Source organism: Pinus tabuliformis, chromosome 6 (genome assembly GCF_031772625.1).
Source record: "Pinus tabuliformis cultivar Carrire ecotype Pingquan chromosome 6, CPIR1, whole genome shotgun sequence".
NCBI lineage: Eukaryota > Viridiplantae > Streptophyta > Pinopsida > Pinales > Pinaceae > Pinus > Pinus tabuliformis.
In genome coordinates, this window is record NC_142292.1 from 105,552,224 (window position 1) to 105,577,060 (window position 24,837).

Sequence of the window (24,837 nt, forward strand, 5' to 3'; positions counted from 1 at the left end):
GATCATGGATTTTATGTAGTTTTAAAATGATTCAATATACTTAAGAATCATGTCTACATTGTTGTATGATCCTAAGCTCAATATTACTTTTGCTAGGCCAACATTGGTATTACCACAACTGATGATCCAGGTGGATATTGGTGGCCACCTGCCAAGTCCACCTGGACCCCCACCATTGTTTCTCTCAGCATTTTCGGTTTCCTTAATTGTAGCACAACTTACTATTTTTAGTAGTTTTTCGGGTCCTGAACTTCTGGAGCCGTTTTGAGGCCCTAAACGACGTTTTTTGGGAAATCTGAGGGCAACATGGGTCCATGGACCGATGTTTCCCTTCCCAAAGTGGTAGTGCTCGGATAGATCTTTCTAATGAGCTATTGTACGCGTCAAACGGAGATCGTATGCCAAAGTTACGACCCCGGGAAGTTGATGTACCAATTTACCCAAACGAGGCCCACAGTTTGGCGTTTCATCTCCTAGGGTTAGGTTTTGGAATGTTAAGGGTTTTCCATTGTTTCTCAACTATAAATAGGCCTTCGAGCCTCATTGTAACACAGTTCAGAGGCATGTAGCCACCACATCTCTTCTCAGAGATAAGCTACCATTGCCCTAGCTAGTTTATTTCCATTTCTGGTTGTAAGCATATTTCAGTATTTTCCATTAATGAAATGAAGTATTATTTCCACTGCATCTTTGTGTATATGGTTACCTTTGTAATTTGTTGCGTTCCTGTTTAAATCCGGATCAGTGGTATTAGAGCGGTCTGCTTCTTCTCTGTTTTTCTTTGCATGTCCCCAACAAGGTCGGGATATAAGGAGTTAGGGCTTGAACTGGTTGAACCTTTGCAAGACCAGCCTCGTAAATCCCGACGGCCTCCCATGGCGGATGAGAAGAAAGACGAGGGGGCAGGAGATCCCATCAAAATCTTGCTCGAAGAAGCCCTCGAGCGACAACGGAACGCGATGATGGACAGCTTTGCCCAGATCCTTCAGCGGCTACCCAGAAGCGACGCATCGGCTTCCAGCAGCTACTCTGGAAACGCCACACCCTTTAAGGTACAAGTCAATTTTGAAATCCCCATATTCGAGGGTCAGATAGACGCAGATGCCGTAGATAAATGGTTAAATCTGCTAGAGGGTTATTTTTCTGTTCATGAATTTTCGAGTCGGGAAAAGATTGTTTTCGCTCTTCTCAAAGCAGCCCCCCACGTCAAGGACTGGTGGGAAACCTACTGCGAGCAGAAGGATGAAAGTACTGGCTCACTATTTTCAGTCGCACCCACCTGGAATTCATTCCGGGATGCCATCAAGGAGCAGTACTACCCTGTCGGAAGCTATGAGGATGAATACATAAAGTGGACCACGCTGCAGCAGGGAAGGGACCAAGACGTGCCGGAGTTCACCAATCTTTTCCATACCCTTCGCACAAAGTTGGGTATCAAGGATTCGGAGCAACATTTGATACTCAAATACCGTGGCTGCCTGCACAAGTACATCCAGGAAGAAATACAATTCTTGAACATCTCCTCGCTCGGCGCAGCATACCGATATGCCGTCAAGGTCGAGCAGAATTTTAAACAAAAGAAGCGAGACTTTGGATCTGCAAATCCAAAGCAGGGGAAAGGTGCCCCTAAACCACAGAACAAAGGACAAAGCCAAGGCGGGACAACCCAAGACAACCCGCCGAAGTTGCAAGAAAAGAATAGCGCCGCGAAGCCGAAAAAGGACACTGGAAAATGGTGTGAGTTCCATAAGAGCTCCACTCACAACACAAGTGAGTGTCGGGCCAAGCAGTCACTGGTAGCCGAGCTAAAGGTTTCAGAATCAGATGCATGTTCTGACTCTGAGTCAGAACCCGATAAGGGGAATGAAAAAGGGAAGCAGATCATTGATGCAGATCCCAACGCCACTGTTGCTACCGCCAAGATCCAAAAAAATGAACCCGAAGATCCAGAAGAGGAGGAGCGTCTCTTCCACTCCCAGATGCGGGTAAAGGGCTCCCCGATACAGTTCATTGTTGATAGCGGGAGTCAAAAGAACCTCATTTCGGCAGAGGTCGTGAAGCGGTTGGGCTTACCGACCACAGCACATCCACAACCATACACCATTGGGTGGCTTCACCAAGGACGATATCTTCGCGTGAGCCAGCAGTGTCGCCTTCCATACAACATCAAGCCCTTCACGGATGAGGTATTGTGTGACATTGCTCCCCTTGAAGTTTGTGATGTATTATTAGGACAACCATACTTGTGGAAGCGACATGTTGTGTATGAATCAAGGCCCCGTGCTGTTATTATTACATTGGGAAATAAGTTGTACAGGATACCAGAGGTAGCGCCACCTACCGCCATCTCTTTGATTACTGCAAAACAATGCAGTAAGATCATTTCCAAAACCAGGAAATTTGTTTTCCTGATGATACGCGCTCAAGGAAAGAAGAATACGGTGGCCGCGGCCTCCAGACGGGGTCCCTCTGCACGACAACTACAGATGGACAAGGTTGTGGAGGAGTACGAGGACATCTTCACCTCCCCTGCAGGGGTTCCTCTGCACTGTCAGGTCAAGCACTCCATCGATCTGAACCCAGGTGCGCCGCTACCCAATGGACCAATTTATCGGTGCTCCGTTTTGGAGAACAATGAAATCAAGAGGCAGATTCAGGAGCTCCTGCAGAAAGGTCACATCCGTCCGAGTTCATCGCCTTGTGGGAGCCCGATCGTGTTGGTACAGAAGAAGGATGGGACGTGGAGACTCTGTATTGACTATCGGGCACTGAACAAGATCACTGTTCGTAATATGTACCCGATCCCGCGGATTGATGACCTCCTGGACCAACTAAAGGGGGCGAAATATTTCAGCAAGATCGACCTGAAGTCAGGATATCACCAGGTACCAATCGAACCCTCTGATGTGTGGAAGACTGCCTTCAAATCCAAGGAGGGCCTTTTCGAATGGTTGGTTATGCCTTTCGGATTGACGAATGCTCCTGCAACCTTCATGAGGCTAATGGATGACATCTTGCAGCCATTCACCAACTCCTTTGTAGTATTATACTTGGATGACATTCTGATCTTCAGCGAGAGTTGGGAAGAGCACCTCCACCACATCCGACAGGTTCTCCAAACACTTCGACAACACAACCTATGTGACAATTTGGAGAAATGCACTTTTGGCATGACCCAGGTTCAGTATCTGGGATACATCATTGATGAACAGGGGGTGCATGTCGATCCAGCCAAGATCCAAGTCATTCGGGATTGGCCCTCTCCAACCACTCTAACAGAGCTCCGCAGCTTTCTAGGTCTTGCCAACTTCTACCGCAGGTTCGTGTTGAGGTTTTCTCATATTACTTGGCCCTTGAGTCAAGTCACCAAGGGAGGGGCGAAAGAAAAATTCTTTTGGTCTGAATCTCAACAGAAGGCATTCATGGAGTTGAAGGATCGCCTCTACACGGCACCAGTGCTCGCGTTACCAGATTTACAACAACCATTTGAGGTCGAGACAGATGCCTCTGACTATGCTATTGGGGCAGTCCTTACTCAACATGGACATCCAGTGGCATATCACAGTGAAACACTTTCAGACACAGTCCGGAAGTACCCCACTTATGATAAAGAGATGTATTCCATTGTACAGGCCTGCCGACAATGGAAGCATTACATTTTGGGGAAGGAAACGGTCATCCACACAGACCACCGACCCCTGCAGTTCATACAGACCTAAGGGAAATTGCAGAATGATCGCCATCAGAAGTGGTCTACATACCTGCAACAGTTCCACTTGAATATCAAGTATAAGAAGGGCAGCACCAATAATGTTGCAGATTGCCTCAGTCGACCACCGATCATGGCGTTAACCACCGTGCTCAACTCTTGTGGGCACGAGACTTCTGATTGACCACTTCTCTACAAAAGCGACCCAGAATTCGGCCACACATACCAAACACTCTTGGAGGGTCGGCATGTTCCAGATTTTCACCTCCAGGATGCCCTGTTATGCCACCTGGGTCACCTTTGTGTTCCTTCAAGCGAGCGTGCCAAGATGATTTGGGAAGCACACTACAGTCGGGCTGCTGGGCATTTCGGGGTCGAGAAAACAGTGGCAGTACTGCAAAATTATTTCTATTGGCCGAATCTTCGACAGGATGTTGGGAAGTACATCAGATCATGTACTGCCTGTGCCATTGCCAAACCAACCATTAAGAAGCACAACCTCTATACCCCGTTGCCTACCCCTAGTCGACCTTGGGAATCCATCTCCATGGATTACATGTCAGACCTTCCTTCCACTAAGCATGGAAATGACTGTGTTTTTGTGGTCGTCGACAGGTTTTCGAAGATGGCCATTATGGTGGCCTGCAAGAAGAATATCACAGCAGAAGCCACTGCTAAACTCTTCTTTGAACGAGTGTGGGTGCAATTTGGGATCCCACAGTCTATCATCTCAGATCGGGACAATCGGTTTCTCAGCACATTTTGGTCCAGTCTCTGGTCAATGCTGGACACCAAACTCACAAAGTCCACAGCCTTCCATCCTCAAACTGATGGCCAGACAGAGGTTGTCAATAGGATGATTGTGCACATTCTGCGCATGTATAACTCAAAGCATCCACGCACATGGGACGAGAGCCTCCCCTATGTTCAACACAGCTACAACCGAGCTCTTCACAGCTCCACTGGCCATAGCCCTTTTCAGGTGGGTTTGGGATTCCAGCCACTATGCCCCATTGATGTGGCCATGCCACTTGCAGCTACTCACATAAATTCAGCTCATGTCCAGTCCGAAATAGATAAGGCCACCAGCTTCATTGAGCGCATCCAACATATTCGCCAGCAGGTCCATGACATTCTTGAGAAATCAAATGCCAAGTACAAGCAGCGACATGATCAACATCGGGTGCCACACAAGTTTCAAGTGGGCGACAAAGTCTGGTTGCATTTGCAAAAGGAACGCCTTACTGGAGCCTATCGGAAATTGAGACCACTCCGATATGGTCCTTACACCATTACTAAGGCTATGGGAGACAATGCATTTGAGCTCAGCATTCCCCCATTCCTTGGCCTGCACCCGGTGTTCAATGTGGACCGCCTTCGGCCATACTTTCCACCATTGCTAGACACATCCGACATTGCAGAACAACTCAAACCCACAGAATTAAATCCAGATTGCATGGAACAAGCTGCAACTGATCGGATCATGGACACACAGATCAAGAACACTCGCCAACAGAATATCCAACTGTATCGAGTTGTTAAAGCAGGCCAACTCCTTCAGCAGGGCAAGTGGCTCACCAGGGAACAAGTTCAGCAAAAGTTTCCTCATCTCATGGAGGAGCTCAACGCAATGGGGACCATTGCTTCCTAAGGGGGAGGAATGATCCAGGTGGATATTGGTGGCCACCTGCCAAGTCCACCTGGACCCCCACCATTGTTTCTCTCAGCATTTTCAGTTTCCTTAATTGTAGCACAACTTACTATTTTTAGCAGTTTTTCGGGTCCTGAACTTCTGGAGCTGTTTTGAGGCCCTAAACGACGTTTTTTGGGAAATCTGGGGGCAACATGGGTCCGTGGTAGTGCTCGGATAGATCTTTCTAATGAGCTATTGTACGCGTCAAACGGAGATCGTATGCCAAAGTTACGACCCCAGGAAGTTGATGTACCAACTTACCCAAACGGGGCCCACAGTTTGGCGTTTCATCTCCTAGGGTTAGGTTTTGGAATGTTAAGGGTTTTCCATTGTTTCTCAACAATAAACAGGCCTTCGAGCCTCATTGTAACACAATTCAGAGGCATGTAGCCACCACATCTCTTCTCAGAGATAAGCTACCATCGCCCTAGCTAGTTTATTTCCATTTCTGGTTGTAAGCATATTTCAGTATTTTCCATTAATGAAATGAAGTATTATTTCCGCTGCATCTTTGTGTATATGGTTATCTTTGTAATTTGTTGCGTTCCTGTTTAAATCCGGATCAACTGATGGGATTATATAGATTTCTATATATTAATCATGATAGCTGACCCAATTCCCATGTGATATGAGAAAAGGGCCCATGAAGGGAAAAAGAGAATTGTTACATTGACAAAAATGCTCCTCTATTGGATGTAGTCTGGGATTCTATTCTATGAAAATGGCTGCATGTTTCTAACCAAGGTTGAGGGAGTGTCTTAGATATGGGCTCATTATGGCAATCACTATAAAAGGGCTAATGTTCTGGTGGATAATATCACTTGTCACATGCAAATGGATGAGGGGATGCAACTGTATGATCTTTTTTTTTTTTTTTTGGTCCTTGATTATAAGATGGTTTACCCGAGCATGAAATTACTTGAAGGCTCCATGTTTCATTCCAAGACATTTTCTCTTTCTTGAATTGGTCTTAGTTTTATTGAATTATATCTTTTTATCGTTAAAGGTGTTTTGTCTGCATTTGGAATAATAATTAATCTAATAATGCTTGCAGGGCTTCTACACCTACTTCCAATATGTTGAATAAGACTCTAGCCTCACATTTAGATATACTTGGTTAATTTAGATGGACACCTATCTTTTTTAGATAATTTTAGGCTAGGAAGTGGGAACGCACTGGGGATTTGAATCAAGGAACCTATGTATGTAGTTGTGTGATCTTTTTCTTGATTTTTGATGAGATCTCGGTATGATCTATCTCCTCTGACTTCACAGTTTTTGTCCAATCCAAGTCATCTAAATGCATTGGTGAGGAAAATTTCACATTTGGTGCATCTCCAAAATATTCAGATGGTGAGTGTTGCGCAAAAGAAGTGTATTTGTCAACTATCTTTCCACTCATTTCTCCATTGTGAGATGTCGTTACTACAACAACCTTCTTCCAGTACTCTTCCCCTTTCTTTGACTTCTTCAAATCTTCTTCCAAGGCTTGTTTGGCTATTCAGACAACCTCTAGATGTTAAGAAGATTGACCTGTAATTTTCGTACTCTTCTCGAGATCTGAATTCACCGCATTTGACTTCTACATGCCTTCCTTTTCCATGATATTAGCATGCTTCACCTGGGCAAGGACCTATGTTATTATTTGACTTGCATGTTCTTCACCCTCTTGTGATTTCTTCTGCAACAAAGCATACTCTTCCTTTGTAATTGACATAGAATTGTCATATGATTTCTTAGATGAAGCTCATTTTCTTTATCCAAAAGAGCATCTTTGACAATAGAAATTTTTGTCTTAGAACTTTGTGCATCTTCTCTTGTTGCAATGATCTTAGCTTCAACTTCTTCGAGGGAATATAATAATTTAGTTGCATTTTCTTTGGCTATGTTAGCCTCAACTTTAGTGCATCAGACAACTTCAACTCAATATCTTGACATTGGCCAATTCTTTCTTCAACAATTGAACCTCTTGATTAGCCTTACTTTCCATTGCAACTTCTTCTTGGATTCAGATTCCCATTTTGCAGCAATGGCAATCTTTTCATCATTGACCGTTGTTGCAAACTCTTTGTTAATAGTTTTCTTAGCTATTGTGAATTGTTGGATAACAAGCATCAAATCCCTAAAGACATTTATTTTTGTGATTTTGCAATCTTTGGCAGTTTCCAATTCCTTCCATACGACCAAATATTCAGCTTGATTATTTGTAACGGTTCGATATCCCATACAAACTAAAAGAACATTTTTCCATCAAAACCAAATAAGACCCTTCCCGCTCTAATCTCCCTTTATAAAAAATGTAATTTTTAAAATTAATATTTTTTCCCTAATGTAATAATAATTATATCAAAACAATTTAAAAATTAAAATTAGCTTTAAAAAATTTTCACTAACATTGAGGATATATCTATATATAACTATTGAGGTTTGTGTTTAAAAATGATTCCAAATAATTAGACCTTGTATTAATCATATACAAATATTTACAAACTAAAATCAGCTCCATTTAAATTTATTGAGATAGTTAGCAAAAAAAATAGTAATAGACATGAACCCACTCTAAAACGAACTTTATAGTATCTAGTATTATTGAAAGCGCGAGGAACCTAGAACTCTTCGGAGGCCCAACATCATTAAAGAGCATATTAGGGTGAGGCTGAAGAGCATGTTAGGCCAAGAAGTATAAGATCTAGAGATCGATTATGGAAGCCATAGTTTTACGTACTGTACTGTTTTCAGTGTTTGCCAGTAGTTAACTAGTCTCTTTCATAGTAGGTTATTTATGGATTATTAGTATAGGTAATGTATTCAGTGTTTGCCATTTGTTTGTTTCTTTAATAGTAGGTTATTTATGGGTTATTAGTATATGTAATTAATTATATTAAAGTTAAGAGTTAGATATTTTGAAGTATTAATTATTAATAAAATTATAAAAAAATTACAAATATTTATCGAAATTATATAACAAGGTTAAAGTCTATATTTGAAAATAGAGTATTTATCCATCTTGTAATAATTTAATTTTTAAGAAAATTGAGAGTATGTATATAGGAAGCAATGCATATATTTAGAGCTTTTGTAAATGGATGTAGTATTATGAAGGATTTTTTTGGAAAAAATTAGTATAATATATGGATTTATAACAATTATTCGAGTGCATGGTTTCATATTGGGGTTTTAAAATAGTTAAAATGTAATTGAATATATTATATGGTATTAATTAGGAGTTAAGTGGTATTTTAGATTAAAATGATGGTATACATGTTGGGGTCTACCAATTAACTTTGTTTTGGGAGTGTGGTAGGAGAGTGAGCAATATGAGGAGATTTATGGTTTTGAGTTTTTCAATGAAACTGAAGCATCATAGAAAGGATCCTGGTTATATATCTCTAGTCCTTGTACCTTATAAAATTTCTCAATGGACTATGAAATTTTCTAAAGAAGCAATGAAGATAAGCACAATTTTAGATAGGGGGATTTAAAGATGAAATGGTCTTATGGTTCCTAAGGATTTACATATTTCATCCTTTGGTTGAAAGCTCAAGTAGCACATGGTAAACAACAATTTTTAATATAGATGTTAGATATATATGTAAAATATTGGGACCAATATACTAGGGGCATAAATACTAAGGGGCATCAAAATGTTGTGACAAATAGTAAAAATAAAAATAAAACATACCTATTCTAATATTTGGTGGAAATATAGGATCTATTTTTCGAAGACATGTATTAGGTGGGAGTATGAACATTTAAATTTTGGAACGGGATGATATGTGAGGGTGGGATCACCCAAGGTCGCAAAGGAAATAAAGTGGTCCAATTTGCATGGGGTCTAGGAAGGAAATCTAAAAATATTGTTGAGCATATCAGTGCTCTCGCTAGGACTTTACTTAGCTAAGAGTGAAAATTTACAAGCCATACTTGTTCTTGAAGACTGAATATTGTTAATCAAAGCATTAAATGGCAAAATATGCAGAATTGTCAACTGTCTATTCTCCTTTATTCTAACAGCCAACCACCTCTCTATCCAATGTGCAAACATCTCCTTCAACCATGTCAAAAAGGAGTTAAATACATAGTCCAATCATTGGTCTAAAATTATAGCCAATTTTAAACGTGTGACCCTAATTAAAAATGTGGTTGTAAGCTCATTCCAAATTTCTTAGTTGTGGTTTTAAATATCAATCCAAGCTTGAGGCCCGAAAGGTTCATCACCTTAGGTAACAACTCATTACACCATGTAAAAAATGATTGGGGTGTGGGTCACCAATTCCCTTTGCTTGCTCCAACTAGCTCTACACATGGTTAAGCTATGCGATGGAGGAAACTCCCACAAGCTATTTAGAATTATGTATCCTTTTTTCCTATGTATGGATATATATGTATTTGGTGGAGGTCCAAACATCATGGTGTAGCATCACAAGGGACAAAAGAAAGTGGTCATTTGTTGGTTTGTTGGTTGTCTCTTCTCCATCCAAAGTCGTGGTTCCTGGCCAAGGTGAGACCCATTTGGAGAGTCCTAAAAAATCATTTACTCAGGTCCCCTTTGTACTTCATGCTCCCTATCATGGCTTTAAGTGGATTAAATGAGTTTGTTTTAGCCCATAGACACATCTTTATAATCAAAATTATTCTAATATTGGGTGAAAGGCACTCTAGTTTTAATCTAAGTGTTGTTGGTTTCAATTTGCAACTAATAATTCCCCTAGTTTTGTTTGTCATGGGTCATGTTCATTAGACACAATAGAGATGGATAAAGAGAACGTCAAGGAGGTTTGTTACGTCTTGCATAGAGAGGAAGAGATAACTAAATCAAACAACATATCATTGATGGTCATTACTACTAATTTAATAGATTTGGAAAAAGCCAATGCAACTCATAATGCAAACATGATGAGTATATTGCATTTGCAAATTCAATGATTGACTCTTTGGAAGCAAAATGCAATTGTCTTTGTATCTTGTTCCTTGCCTAGCATATGGATGTTTTGTATTTAGCCTCAAATGATTTAGCTTCAAGATATTCTAAACATGTAGGGAAAGCTGAAGAAGAAATTATTTAGCAAAGAAAGGAGTTCATGGAGATTGAGGAGTTGAACCCTCCTCACTATGAGGGCATATACACTCAAGGTAGTGAAAATCATTAAAATATTCTATTTCAAGCTTTATGTTTTATGTCTCTTTTTTCCCAAGACAAGTTACCTATAATTTTTTTTTGGAATAGTAAGGTAATTGTGAAGAAAAATTAAGTAAAGGCTATGTTAGAAGTCTATAAATTTTGCCAAGCAATAAACTCTTTCTCTACATAATTATAGCTTAGTTTTTTCTCTTGAACAACCCTTTAATATAAATATGATTTTGTTATGGTTAAAAAATCATTTATATTTCAGGAGGTAGTAGTAAAATTGAGGGTAATCTTCAAGGCTTTATGAATGCACTTGTTATGCCATACGTTTACCATGTGAACACCTTTTTTTTAAGAATGGGGGGGGGGGGGGGGGGGGGGGGGGGGGGCGCGGCCGAAGTCCCCTGAAGAAGCTTGTATTAGGCCCAATTGTACAATATATACATTATATACAAACCACAGATCCATCACATCAATCACAATCATACCAATATACATGCTTGATGATACATATAAGCTGCCGCGCAGCGCAACATATGAGAATCGATCACGGGCGGGGTGCGAGAAAGCCGACTTCCCCAACCGCGTGAACTGTGCACTCGTGTTCAACCATGTGAACACCTTATGCATATACTACATATGCAGATTCACTTCCATATATGCCAAGCATATATAGAGATGCATATACAAAAGCACTCATGTATATGCATGTAAGATATATATAAAATTACTTTCATATGTGCACATTTGTATATTTGAATATGAAAAGCATATTTAGACACATATATACAAAAAAAACACATATGCGGAAGTATCTTTATATTTACTCTAAGAATATATTCAAAATCATATGTGCATCCATATATGCACATATTATATAGAATAAAATTTGAACATATACAAAAATAATGCTTATCTAGAAACACTTATGCATAACATTTATACAAAATCACTTCTTTTAATCAAATGCAAATTGATTTGGGCACCCTCAAACTTCAACACATCACTTTAGAAGTTTTGCATCTTAAAAAGAAGAATATCTCACTCATTATTAAAACCCCAAGTTCTTTTTTTTTTTCTAGCTTTATCAATATTCTCCTTTTCAATGGAATGGGAAAAGAGGTTGATGTTTTGTGAAAGTTAATGAACTTCATCAAAATAATATATTAAACATTCTTTTGCACCAACCAGATTATGTTTCAAATTATTGAGCCACCAACATATTATATCAGTGGAATAGACACCCCTTAGTCCCTTTGATATAGAATAGACACCCCTTACTCCCTTTGTTATATTGATGAAATAGACACCGCTTACTCCCTTGGTTTAATTATTCCTTTTAAAAGAAAAGGGAGATGAAACTACCATATTGCAAAGAGCAAAAGCTTTACCATTATTAACACAAAAAAAGATACTCCTAACTCTGAATCATAATTATGATTTTAAATTCAATATATTCTTATATTTGATAAATACTTTTATTTTTATATAATTTTCATGACATGATCCGAACTCTAACACTAAACAACTCTATTATAATTTTGGTTTTTTTTTTTTTTTAACACACTTATATTTTAGATTGAGTATACATCGTTTTGTCTTATAAGACAACAATGTACAAGCTATATGTCTTCTTTTAGAATACAAGCGAGAAATTCACAGTGATGTCACCTAGACTCAATACAAACATAAATTAATTTCAACCTAAAATATTTAAAAAAATAAGACACAAATATTTAATGGGTCAAAAGATTTAAATTTAATAAATTCATTTAAAAAAATAAGACACAAATATTTAATGGGTCAAAAGATTTAAATTTAAAATGAATTTATTAATTTTTTTTTTAAATAATTGTGATTTAATTATTATGGTGTTATATTTTTATATAAAAAAATTATGAAATATTATTATTATATAATTTATTTCAATTTTATATCGAAATATTATGTTTAACTTGTATTGATATCAATATTATTAATTATAATATTCACTCATATAAAATGTATTCATTCTAAAGATTAGTTTAGTTGGTCAAGTTCCCATTACTAAATACTTCGTTGTTGAGAGGTTATGGGGTCAAATCTTCTTGATGCCCTTGGGTTAGGCCCTCCTTGTTTGGCAGGAGATCCATTCAGGTTGATCTGCTTGGATTTTCTTGTGGATGTAGCGGCCACCCAGTTTCCGTGAACCACCCTTAAAAAAATGAGTGTTTAGCCCTAAAACTATTTTTGCTTGGCCAAGCGCTCGTCTTCCTCTGTAAACTCGTGTAAATTGCCCTCCCGTGGATGTAGCGGCCACCCAATTTCCGTGAACCACCCTTAAAAAATGAGTGTTTATCCCTAAAACTATTTTTGCTTGGCCAAGCGCTCGTCTTCCTCTGTAAACTCATGTAAACTGCCTAAGACCCGCTCGCATTTGGCAGGAGTGAAAGTCTGCCCACTTACTCATGTAAACCTCTGTAAACTCATGTAAACTGCCCAAGACCTGCTCGCATTTGGCAGGAGTGAAAGTCTGCCCCCTTATTCATGTAAACTGCCCAAGACCCGCATATGGCAGGAGTGAAAGTCTGCTCCCTTATGAACCACCAACGGGTTATTCTAGGTGACGTAGTTTTCCTTGAATAACGACCCCTTATGGACCACCAACGAGTTATTCTAAGTGGCATATTTCCATGAACCACCCCTAAAAATTGAGTGTTTAGCCCTAACACTGTTTTTTGCTTGGCCAAGAGCTCGTCTTCTTCGGACGGAAGGAAATTCTAAGTGGCGTATTTCCATGAACCACCCCTAAAAAATTGAGTGTTTAGCCCTAACACTGTTTTTTGCTTGCCCAAGAGCTCGTCTTCTTCGGATGGAAGGAAACATGTAAACTGCCCAAGACCCGCATCTCGTAGGAGTGAAAGTCTACCCCCTTACCAACGACCAACGGGTTATTCTAGGTGGTGTAGTTTTCCTTGAATAATAGCCCCTTACGAACCACCAACCATTTATTCCAAGTGGCATAGTTTTCCTTGAATAACAACCCCTTAGGAACCACCAGCGGGTTATTCCAAGTGGCATAATTTTCCTTGAATAATGGTGATGAGTCAACGTGCATTAGCTTATAACAACTAAAAATTATGCCACTTGGAAGCTTGTATTAGGCCCAATTGTACAATATATACATTATATACAAACAATAGATCCATCACATCAATCACAATCATACCAATATACATGCTCGATGATACATATAAGTTGCCGCGCAGCGCAACATATGAGAATCGATCACGGGCGGGGTGCGAGAAAGCCGACTTCCCCAACCGCGTGAACTGTGCACTCGTGTGCAACCATGTGAACACCTTATGCATATACTACATATGCAGATTCACTTCCATATATGCCAAGCATATATAGAGATGCATATACAAAAGCACTCATGTATATGCATGTAAGATATATATAAAATTACTTTCATATGTGCACATTTGTATATTTGAATATGAAAAGCATATTTAGACACATATATACAAAAAAACACATATGCGGAAGTATCTTTATATTTACTCTAAGAATATATTCAAAATCATATGTGCATCCATATATGCACATATTATATAGAATAAAATTTGAACATATACAAAAATAATGCTTATCTAGAAACACTTATGCATAACATTTATACAAAATCACTTCTTTTAATCAAATGAAAATTGATTTGGGCACCCTCAAACTTCAACACATCACTTTAGAAGTTTTGCATCTTAAAAAGAAGACTATCTCACTCATTATTGAAACCCCAAGTTCTTTTTTTTTTCTAGCTTTATCAATATTCTCCTTTTCAATGGAATGGGAAAAGAGATTGATGTTTTGTGAAAGTTAATGAACTTCATCAAAATAATATATTAAACATTCTTTTGCACCAACCAGATTATGTTTCAAATTATTGAGCCACCAACATATTATATCAGTGGAATAGACACCCCTTAATCCCTTTGATATAGAATAGACACCCCTTACTCCCTTTGTTATATCGATGAAATAGACACCGCTTACTCCCTTGGTTTAATTATTCCTTTTAAAAGAAAAGGGAGATGAAACTACCATATTGCAAAGAGCAAAAGCTTTACCATTATTAACAAAAAAAAAGATACTCCTAACTCTGAATCATAATTATGATTTTAAATTCAATATATTCTTATATTTGATAAATACTTTTATTTTTATATAATTTTCATGACATGATCCGAACTCTAACACTAAAAACCTCTATTATAATTTTGGTTTTTTTTTTTTTTTTTTTAACACACTTATATTTTAGATCGAGTATACATCGTTTTGTCTTATAAGACAACAATGTACAAGCTATATGTCTTCTTTTAGAATACAAGCGAGAAATTCACAGTGATGTCACCTAGACTCAATACAAACATAAATTAATTTCAACCTAAAATATTTAAAAAAATAAGACACAAATATTTAATGGGTCAAAAGATTTAAATTTAAAATGAATTTATTAAATTTTTTTTTTAAATAATTGTGATTTAATTATTATTTTGTTATATTTTTATATAAAAAAATTATGAAATATTATTATTATATAATTTATTTCAATTTTATATCGAAATATTATGTTTAACTTGTATTGATATCAATATTATTAATTATAATATTCATTCATATAAAATGTATTCATTCTAAAGATTAGTTTAGTTGGTCAAGTTCCCATTACTAAATACTTCGTTGTTGAGAGGTTATGGGGTCAAATCTTCTTGATGCCCTTGGGTTAGGCCCTCCTTGTTTGGCAGGAGATCCATTCGGGTTGATCTGCTTGGATTTTCTTGTGGATGTAGCGGCCACCCAGTTTCTGTGAACCACCCTTAAAAAAATGAGTGTTTAGCCCTAAAACTATTTTTGCTTGGCCAAGCGCTCGTCTTCCTCTGTAAACTCATGTAAATTGCCCTCCCGTGGATGTAGCGGCCACCCAATTTCCGTGAACCACCCTTTAAAAATGAGTGTTTATCCCTAAAACTATTTTTGCTTGGCCAAGCGCTCGTCTTCCTCTGTAAACTCATGTAAACTGCCTAAGACCCGCTCGCATTTGGCAGGAGTGAAAGTTTGCCCACTTACTCATGTAAACCTCTGTAAACTCATGTAAACTGCCCAAGACCTGCTCGCATTTGTCAGGAGTGAAAGTCTGCCCCCTTATTCATGTAAATTGCCCAAGACCCACATATGGCAGGAGTGAAAGTCTGCTCCCTTATGAACCACCAACGGGTTATTCTAGGTGATGTAGTTTTCCTTGAATAACGACCCCTTATGGACCACCAACGAGTTATTCTAAGTGGCATATTTCCATGAACCACCCCTAAAAATTGAGTGTTTAGATCTAACACTGTTTTTTGCTTGGCCAAGAGCTCGTCTTCTTCGGACGGAAGGAAATTCTAAGTGGCGTATTTCCATGAACCACCCCTAAAAAATTGAGTGTTTAGCCTTAACACTGTTTTTTGCTTGGCTAAGAGCTCGTCTTCTTCGGACGGAAGGAAACATGTAAACTGCCCAAGACCCGCATCTTGTAGGAGTGAAAGTCTACCCCCTTACCAACGACTAACGGGTTATTCTAGGTGGCGTAGTTTTCCTTGAATAATAGCCCCTTACGGACCACCAACCATTTATTCCAAGTGGCATAGTTTTCCTTGAATAACAACCCCTTAGGAACCACCAGCGGGTTATTCCAAGTGGCATAATTTTCCTTGAATAATGGTGATGAGTCAACGTGCATTAGCTTATAACAACTGAAAATTATGCCACTTGGAAGCTTGTATTAGGCCCAATTGTACAATATATACATTATATACAAACGACAGATCCATCACATCAATCACAATCATACCAATATACATGCTCGATGATACATATAAGTTGCCGCGCAGCGCAACATATGAGAATCGATCACGGGCGGGGTGTGAGAAAGCCGACTTCCCCAACCGCGTGAACTGTGCACTCGTGTGCAACCATGTGAACACCTTATGCATATACTACATATGCAGATTCACTTCCATATATGCCAAGCATATATAGAGATGCATATACAAAAGCACTCATGTATATGCATGTAAGATATATATAAAATTACTTTCATATGTGCACATTTGTATATTTGAATATGAAAAGCATATTTAGACACATATATACAAAAAAACACATATGCGGAAGTATCTTTATATTTACTCTAAGAATATATTCAAAATCATATGTGCATCCATATATGCACATATTATATAGAATAAAATTTGAAAATATACAAAAATAATGCTTATCTAGAAACACTTATGCATAACATTTATACAAAATCACTTCATTTAATCAAATGCAAATTGATTTGGGCACCCTCAAACTTCAACACATCAATTTAGAAGTTTTGCATCTTAAAAAGAAGACTATCTCACTCATTATTAAAACCCCAAGTTCTTTTTTTTTCTAGCTTTATCAATTTTCTCCTTTTCAATGGAATGGGAAAAGAGGTTGATGTTTTGTGAAAGTTAATGAACTTCATCAAAATAATATATTAAACATTCTTTTGCACCAACCAGATTATGTTTCAAATTATTGAGCCACCAACATATTATATCAGTGGAATAGACACCCCTTAGTCCCTTTGATATAGAATAGACACCCCTTACTCCCTTTGTTATATCGATGAAATAGACACCGCTTACTCCCTTGGTTTAATTGTTTCTTTTAAAAGAAAAGGGAGATGAAACTACCATATTGCAAAGAGCAAAAGCTTTACCATTATTAACAAAAAAAAAAAAAGATACTCCTAACTCTGAATCATAATTATGATTTTAAATTCAATATATTCTTATATTTGATAAATACTTTTATTTTTATATAATTTTCATGACATGATCCGAACTCTAACACTAAACAACTCTATTATAATTTTGGTTTTTTTTTTTTTTTTAACACACTTATATTTTTGATCGAGTATACATCGTTTTATCTTATAATACAACAATTTACAAGCTATATGTCTTCTTTTAGAATACAAGCGAGAAATTCACAGTGATGTCACCTAGACTCAATACAAACATAAATTAATTTCAACCTAAAATATTTAAAAAAATAAGAAACAAATATTTTTGGGTCAAACGATTTAAATTTAAAATGAATTTATTAAATTTTTTTTTAAAATAATTGTGATTTAATTATTATGGTGTTATATTTTTATATAAAAAAATTATAAAATATTATTATTATATAATTTATTTCAATTTTATATCGAAATATTATGTTTAACTTGTATTGATATCAATATTATTAATTATAATATTCATTCATATAAAATGTATTCATTCTAAAGATTAGTTTAGTTGGTCAAGTTTCTATTACTAAATACTTTGTTGTTGAGAGGTTATGGGGTCAAATCTTCTTGATGCCCTTGGGTTAGGCCCTCCTTGTTTGGCAGGAGATCCATTCGGGTTGATCTGCTTGGATTTTCTTGTGGATGTAGTGGCCACCCAGTTTCCGTGAACCACCCTTAAAAAAATGAGTGTTTAGCCCTAAAACTATTTTTGCTTGGCCAAGCGCTCGTCTTCCTCTGTAAACTCGAGTAAATTGCCCTCCCGTGGATGTAGCGGCCACTCAATTTCCGTGAACCACCCTTGAAAAATGAGTGGTAAACTCGAGTAAATTGCCCTCCCGTGGATGTAGCGGCCACTCAATTTCCGTGAACCACCCTTGAAAAATGAGTGTTTATCCCTAAAACTATTTTTGCTTGGCCAAGCGCTCGTCTTCCTCTGTAAACTCATGTAAACTGCCTAAGACCTGCTCGCATTTGGCAGGAGTGAAAGTCTACCCACTTACTCATGTAAACCTCTGTAAACTCATGTAAACTGCCCAAGACCTGCTCGCATTTGGCAGGAGTGAAAGTCTGCCCCCTTATTCATGTAAACTGCCCAAGACCCGCATATGGCAGGAGTGAAAGTCTGCTCCCTTATGAACCACCAACGGGTTATTCTAGGTGACGTAGTTTTCCTTGAATAACGACCCCTTATGGACCACCAACGAGTTATTCTAAGTGGCATATTTCCATGAACCACCCCTAAAAATTGAGTGTTTAGCCCTAACACTGTTTTTTTCTTGGCCAAGAGCTCGTCTTCTTCGGACGGAAGGAAATTCTAAGTGGAGTATTTCCATGAACCACCCCTAAAAAATTGAGTGTTTAGCCCTAACACTGTTTTTTGCTTGGCCAAGAGCTCGTCTTCTTCGGACGGAAGGAAACATGTAAACTGCCCAAGACCCGCATCTCGTAGGAGTGAAAGTCTACCCCCTTACCAACGACCAACGGGTTATTCTAGGTAGAGTAGTTTTCCTTGAATAATAGCCCCTTACGGACCACCAACCATTTATTCCAAGTGGCATAGTTTTCCTTGAATAACAACCCCTTAGGAACCACCAGCGGGTTATTCCAAATGGCATAATTTTCCTTCAATAATGGTGATGAGTCAACGTGCATTAGCTTATAACAACTAAAAATGACTATCCTCGCTAGTAGTTTGACAACTAAACTATAATAAATTTTCTCACATGTCAAAAAATATTTAACACTTAAAATATATATATATTTAAGCTTTAGGGAAAAAAAAGAAAAACTAAAAACTGCCGAAAACGATTACTTCTCACATTTACTTAAGATTATGCATATATAGTCAACTTCAATAGGAAAATGTGCAAGGCACTGCTCTTATCAAGTATACCAAAAATGAAATTCCTGCTGTATTTTAATCATTGTGTTCGCGGCTAAAAATGATGGATTGGCATTTGATAGGGTTTAATGAGTGAAGTCCCCATCCAAAATAAAATTCAATGGATGGGACTTGATTGTTTATTATTCAGTCCCATGAAAATCTGGAGAGCGATGGAGTCGACTGCGCAGCAGATTTATCAATTTGAAATACAAATCTTTGCTGTTTATCAAAGTCGAATGAAGCTGTGCAGAGCAAGGGAGTCGAATATGGAAGTAGGTTATCAATTTGAAATACGTAGTATTTCAAGTGGTCAGGCTGATTCATGGTTAATCACATCTAACAACAGCTAACAATAGAAAATGCGCGTTTGGTCTAGTTGTATTGTTCTCGCTTTGGGTGCGAGAGGACCCGAGTTCGATTATCGGAATGCTTTCTTTTCTTTTGAATTTTGTATTCGTGAAAATGGAATTGTGTCTCCCCTGGGTGCGCGAGGTCCCGAGTTCGATTCTCGGAATGCCTTTTTTTTCTTTTCAATTTTGTATTCGTGAAAATGGAAGTGTGTCTCCCCTGGGTGCGAGAGGTCCCGAGTTCGATTCTCGGAATGCCCTTCCCCTTTGTATTTAGTATTCATGAAAATACTTGTCCCTCCCCTGGGTGCGAGATTCATGAAAATGTAAGTGAGCCTCCCCTCTTGGCTGTCTGATTAGCAGGAACGTTTACTTTCTCTTCACCTTCCAAGTGTCCCGGGCGGATGATCTAATTTTGTATTCATGAAAATGCAAGTGTGCCTCCCCTCTTGGCTGTAAGATTCGCAGGAACGTTTACTTTCTTTTATCCTTCCAACTGCCCTGGGCGGATGCGAAAGGGAGATTATCAATTTGTATTCCCAGCTGTTGAGATGGCCGAGTTGGTCTAAGGCGCCAGATTAAGGTTCTGGTCCGAAAGGGCGTGGGTTCAAATCCCACTCTCAACATTCCTGAACCTCTCTTGTCAGGATGGAAGGGCGTGGGTTCAAATCCCACTCTCAACATTCCTCTCTTGTCAGGATGGCCGAGTGGTCTAAGGCGCCAGACTCAAGTTCTGGTCCTCGATTGAGGGCGTGGGTTCAAATCCCACTTCTGACACTGTTTCCCTGTTTTTATTGACGCCAAGCTTCTGGTGAGGGCGTGGGTTCAAATCACACTTTTGACACTGTTTCTCTGTTTTTATTGACGCCAAGGTTCCTCTCTTGTCAGGATGGCCGAGTGGTCTAAGGCGCCAGACTCAAGTTCTGGTCCTCGATTGAGGGCGTGGGTTCAAATCCCACTTCTGACACTGTTTCCCTGTTTTTATTGACGCCAAGCTTCTGGTGAGGGCGTGGGTTCAAATCACACTTCTGACACTGTTTCTCTGTTTTTATTGACGCCAAGGTTCTGGTCCGAAAGGGCGTGGGTTCAAATCCCACTGTCAACATTCCTCGGTTGTAAGGACGGCCGAGTGGTCTAAGGCGCCAGACTCAAGTTCTGGTCCTCGATTGAGGGCGTGAGTTCAAATCCAACTTCTGACACTGTTTCCCTGTTTTTATTGACGCCAAGCTTCTGGTGAGGGCGTGGGTTCAAATCCCACTTCTGACACTGTTTCTCTGTTTTTATTGACGCCAAGGTTCTGGCCCGAAAGGACGTGGGTTCAAATCCGACTCTCAACATTCCTCGCTTGTAAGGACGCCGAGCGGTCTAAGGCGCTTCTGGTCCTCGATTGAGGCGTGGGTTCAAATCCCACTTCGGACACTATTTCTCTGTTTTTATTGACGCTATAAAGCTTTCAAAGATAACAGTTCCGCTTTCCTCCTCTTTCGTGTTTTTATGACGTTTATAAAGATAAAGCACTTCCACTTTCCTGCCCAGTCACTGTTTTCCCTATTTTTATGACATTTTCAAAGATAAAGGAGTTCCACTTTCCTGCCCATTCACCATAGAAAAAACTAGGGTTTATTTTTAAATATATTGCATGGTTTCTACCTTCGAGCGCAGAAGGTCCAGAGTTCGATACGACGAATGCCCATTCACCAAAAAACACTAGGGTTTATTTCAAAATATATTGCATAGTTTCTACGTCCAAGCGCAAGAGGTCCCGAGTTCGATGCTTGGAATGCCCTGCTGCTGCTCTAATTAGTCGCTTCTTACAAGTCTGCTCTTGAAAACACCATAGTTTTAACGTCAGCCGTTGTACTAAGCGTAAATGTGTTAAGGATAAACATGGTAATTATATGTCCAGCCGTTATACTTAGTTTAAATGTGTCATGTAGGTATTCAGAATTCTCCTTTCTCATTTGCAGTTGGTGACCGGCATAAACATGGTAATTATTTTCCAGAACCACCATTTTGTGCAGTACGCAATAGAATTTTGTAAAAACTTAAAATCATTGGAAATGTACAGTGGCATTTCATACATAGATATTTTCTAACTAGATTAGGCCAAAGAGCTTTCAGTACTGCTAATAATTATCAAGGCCATAGGCGTTTTTTTCCTGGAAATCACTCAACATACAGTAGGTGCTTTTTCTGGGAAAACACTCAGCAGACCACTGTTTAAATCATCGTCATTGTTTACCTGTGATGTCCTCTAAGTCGTCTATTTGTCATTGAAAATGTTGCTTGATATGGGATGATTGCAGTGGTTATGTAATCAGCATTGATTGGGTTGATGGAATAGGGAGAATGGATTATGCAGTAGCTACAGGTAGAACGAAGGTTTTAGGTCATTCTGAAGGATATTACTCTGGCAATTAGTTGTCTATGTTTTGGAAAGATATACCCATAGGGATATATTTCTTAAGCAACCTTTACCCTCTTGTTAATGAAACGCTGAAACCTAAATTCAGTGAAACAGGGAGGTGTCTTCAACTCAAGGGTGTGGATGTTTTTGTGACCACTGGGCTTCCGATTGCCATTTTACCTCGAGCAATCATTTTGGAACATATGTCCAAAAGAGTACTCTTTTCTTGCATTTATTTGACATGGTTAACTTGGATATGTTTGTTTTATTTTGTTTTTGTTTTTCTAAGGATTAATTTAATAGGTTAAGAAAGCACTTTGCCCTAGGGAAGTCAAACGTTTAATTCTTCTTAAATTTCACAGAATTAGGTTCAGATTACATTGGCTAAAGAAAGTGTGGTCTCTTTACTTAGACCTACCTGATTTTAAGCCCAAAAAAAAAACAAAAAAACTACCTTAATTCGCCAAAAGAAAAAAATACTGAAACCCAAAATTGGTAAACAAGAGAGGTATCTTCCGCTCAAAAGTGGTGCTGTTTTCGTCACCATAAGGCTTGGTATCCCCTTTTTTTCTCAAGGTGCCATTCTGGAACACGTCTCCAAGGTAGCACTCTTTTTCTTCCATATATTTGAAGTAATTAACTGTTAAGAAGCCACGAATGAGTGTTGTCTATTCTTCTAAAACAAAACCACTGGGCATGGATTGACGACGTCCTCCTACGTAGGGCTGGCCATCATCGCAAGACTTGCTTCCTCAAACTGCAGATTGCCACCAGGGCTAAACTTGTAGGTGGTTCTTTTTTGCTCGTTGTTTGAATGGATCTTTGCAACCATTTTCGACTCTTGAGGATTTGGCAAACGAATTTTGATGTTTTGAGGTCCTCTTCATTTGTCTCACAATTTCATGTGACATTGCGTTTACATCTTGTGCTTACTCTTCCTCGCATGTGGTCCTCTGCTGATGTGTGAGAGTCTAGGTGTTATTTTCCTAGTTGAGTTATTGGTCCAGGGCTTTGGCTGCTGCTTCCCTTTTTCGTGGTCTTTCGTTGTCGCTATTTCAAATATTTGATTGGCTTGTTTTCTTTGGGTGGTCTACTAATCTAACCATGTCTCAACTTTTCTCCCCTCTCCATTGTTTCTGTAATTCTAGTTTCCTTTCTCCTGGTGACCTTGTAGTCTAATGGTGTTTGAATTTTTCCTGTTATCACCCTTTTGAAACTCATTAAAGGCCATTTATGAGATGATTAGATATAGCTTCGAATTACATTCCATTTATCTTTTTAGTCCAATGGTTGGGTCAATTAAATTCTTTCGCATTCTAGGTTAATTTAATGAAACAAACTTTTGTTTAAGTTTAATTCTATGTATTTTTATCTATTAGCACAATTACATTAGTAAATGTGGTTGATACATACAAAAAATGTATTTTTCCATCATATATATGGCAATTAACGTTTATAAATGCTTATCATTCAAAGACAAAGCACATTGATGTTCAGTATCACTTTGTGAGGAATATGGTTGAGGACAAAAAGATGTTGCTTGTAAAGGTGGAAACTTTGAAGAATGTTGCATATGCATTGAAGAATTTAGTGAGCAATGAGAAGTTTTTTTGGTGTAAAGAAATAATAGTCATTGCAGCGCTGTACCAATGACTAAGATCTCCTGTGACCCCTTGTGTGGAAAAGAAAACAACAAATGGTAGAATGTTGGGTGTGTGTTATATTCTTTCCACAACTAGTCGCACGTTCGGGGAAACCTCCCTTATTCGTTGTGGGGGGCACAACAGGGGAGTTACATTGAAGGCAGTAGCCCCCCTGCACGAGGAACATACCTATGGTTTTTTGCATGGCTTTTGCACATGGTTTTGGGCATGATGGTTGTCTACCCATGGTATTTTTTAGATCGGGTCAAAGAAACTACGATTATGTTACCTATGGTTTTTACATGGCTTTTGCATATGGTTTTGGGCATGATGGTTTTCTACCCATGGTATTTTTTAGATCGGGTCAAAGAAACTACGATTGTGTTATAATCCAAGGTTAACAGATTGGGGTTTATGAATGCTTTGACATGTATATATATGTATTGTAACATTGAAAAGAATATAATAAAAAATCAATCTGGTAGTCCCAGTTTTGGGATCTAGGGGAAAATATATGCGTATTTGCTTTATATTCTTGTCATTGTTTATTTTATGTTTTTAGAATTCATCTATATGTATTATATGTATAGGTATAAAACCTACACTCCCCCTTGATGGGAACACCATCCTTAGTGTTCAATAACCATATATGACAAAACATGTTGTTAGACCAAGCCTTTAATTATGGAGCTTTATATATAAAACTCATTTCAACTTTTACAACACATCTTATATGCATATAGGCTTACCAGTCACTCCATAATCATTAATTTATAAACTTTTCCATCTTCTAATGACCCTTTTTTGAAGTCTTTTAATGCTTTAGAGGTGTTCAATCTAACTTGGATTGTTCTTTTTCTCTCGAGTGTTGCAGGCCTCCAAGATTCAGTGCTACCATCTTGTGCTCCTTATTGCTTCAGCAAATAATTCCCAACTCATTGTTTCCAAGGAACAACCCAATGTGCTTATGATTTCCAACCAACTATGCTAATGACCAAAACAAATTTGTTTCCTGAACTTCCCTTCTCTCTTCCCAGTCCCTCAGGAAATCCGGGCACCCCCACTTCCATGCAGCCACTCACCTTTCAAGCTTTGGCTTCCTAATCCATTGGGAAATCCATTCCTTGACAAGGTTTCCTTGCATTAAAAGGTTCTCAAAACCAAGGCATACGCCTGCT

General features: G+C 38.5%; 3 non-coding genes across 3 annotated transcripts; all 3 read left to right on the plus strand.

Annotated features, from left to right (window-relative positions):
* Positions 1-20,154: 20,154 nt before the first annotated feature.
* TRNAL-AAG (transfer RNA leucine (anticodon AAG)) lies at positions 20,155-20,235 on the plus strand. The gene has a single exon. It is a non-coding gene; the product is annotated as a tRNA-Leu (tRNA).
* A 67-nt stretch (positions 20,236-20,302) lies between these two features.
* TRNAL-CAA (transfer RNA leucine (anticodon CAA)) lies at positions 20,303-20,386 on the plus strand. The gene has a single exon. It is a non-coding gene; the product is annotated as a tRNA-Leu (tRNA).
* A 106-nt stretch (positions 20,387-20,492) lies between these two features.
* On the plus strand, positions 20,493-20,576 carry TRNAL-CAA (transfer RNA leucine (anticodon CAA)). Its single transcript has one exon. It is a non-coding gene; the product is annotated as a tRNA-Leu (tRNA).
* Positions 20,577-24,837: the final 4,261 nt, after the last annotated feature.